A 1,966-nucleotide genomic window follows, 5' to 3' on the forward strand; every position below is an offset into this window, starting at 1 on the left:
CTCTCCCAGTTGAGAGGGTTTGATGGCTTTATCGAATAATATATTGCTATATACATGAGGTTCTATATCTGAACTTTCAATTCGATTCCATTGGTCTGTGTGTCTCTCCTTATGCCAATACCATGCTGTTTTCACTACTGTAGCTTTGTAGTATGTTTTGAAGTCAGGAAGTGTGATTCCTCCAATTTCGTTTTTCTTTTTCAATATGTCTTTGGCTATTCGGGGCCTCTTTCCTTTCCAAATAAATTTCATAGTTAGTTTTTCTAGTTCCTTAGAAAAGGCTGTGTTGATTTTTATTGGGATTGCATTGAATGTGTAGATCAGTTTTGGTAGGATAGACATCTTAATAATATTCAGTCTTCCTATCCATGAACAAGGAATATTCTTCCATTTATTTAGGTCTTCTTTGATTTCCTTGAACAGTCTTGTATAGTTCTTGGTGTATAATTTTTTTACCTCTTTATTTAACTTTATTCCTAAGTATCTGATTTTTTTATTTACTATTGTGAATGGTATTTGTTTCTTGATTTCCTCCCGATCTTGCTCATTATTGGTGTACAGAAATGCTACTGATTTTTGCGCATTGATCTTATAACCTGTGACTTTGCTGAACTCATTTATGTGTTCTAGCAGCTTTGTTGTAGATCTCTCAGCGTTTTCTATGTATAGGATCATGTCATCTGCAAATAATGAAATTTTGACTTCTTCCCTTCCAATTTGAATGCCTTTTATATCTGGTTCTTGCCTCAGTGCTCGAGCAAGTACTTCCAAGACAATGTTAAATAGGAGCAGAGACAATGGGCATCCTTTTTTTTGTTCCTGAGTTTAGAGGGAAGGATTTCAAGATTTTGCCATTGTAAACAATGTTGGCTGTAGGTTTTTCATATATACTCTTTATCATGTTCAAAAAGTTTCCTTGTATTCAGATCTTTTGGAGTGTTTTTATCAAGAAGGGGTGCTGTATTTTGTCAAATGACTTTTCTGCATCTATAGATATAATCATGTGATTTTTTTCCCTCAATCTGTTTATGTGGTGTATCACATTGATTGATTTTCTTATGTTGAACCATCCTTGCATACCTGGAATAAATCCCACTTGGTCATGGTGTATAATTCGTTTAATGTGTTGTTGAATACGATTAGCAAGTATTTTGTTAAGTATTTTTGCGTCTAGGTTCATTAGAGAAATTGGTCTGTAATTTTCCTTTCTTGTGGTGTCTTTGTTTGGCTTTGGTAATAGGATAATGTTGGCATCATAGAAGGAGTTCAGCAATATTCCTTCTGTTTCGATTTTTTGGAATAGTTTCAACAGGATTGGTGTTAGTTCTTTCCGGAATGTTTTGTAGAATTCACCTATGAAGCCGTCTGGCCCTGGGCTCTTCTTAGTTGGGAGATTTTTAATGACCGATTCTATCTCTTTGCTTGTGATTGGTTTGTTAAGATCATCAATTTCTTCTTTTGTCAATATGGGCTGCTTATGTGTTTCTAGGAATTTGTCCATTTCCTCTAAATTGTCATTTTTGTTGGAATATAGTTTTTCAAAGTATCCTCTTATGATAGTCTTTATTTCTGTGGGGTCAGTGGTGATATCACCTTTCTCATTTCTTATTTTGTGTATTTGCATCTTTTCTCTTTTTTTCTTTGTTAGTCTTGCTAAAGGTTTGTCAATTTTGTTGATCTTCTCAAAAAACCAGCTCTTGGTCTTGTTTATTTTTTCAAGTGCTTTCTTATTTTCTATTTCATTTAGTTCTGCTCTTATCTTTGTTATTTCCTTCCTTCTTCTTCCTGTTGGGTTACTTTGTTGTTGTTTTTCTAATTCCATCAAAAGTGCAGTTAGTTCTTCAATTTTTGCTCTTTCTTCTTTTTTGATATGTTAATTTATGGCTATAAATTTCCCTCTCAGTACTGCTTTTGCTGCATCCCATAAATTTTGGTATGTTATGTTGTCATTATCATTTGTTTCAAG

The sequence above is a fragment of the Dasypus novemcinctus genome, chromosome 15 (genome assembly GCF_030445035.2).
Source record: "Dasypus novemcinctus isolate mDasNov1 chromosome 15, mDasNov1.1.hap2, whole genome shotgun sequence".
NCBI lineage: Eukaryota > Metazoa > Chordata > Mammalia > Cingulata > Dasypodidae > Dasypus > Dasypus novemcinctus.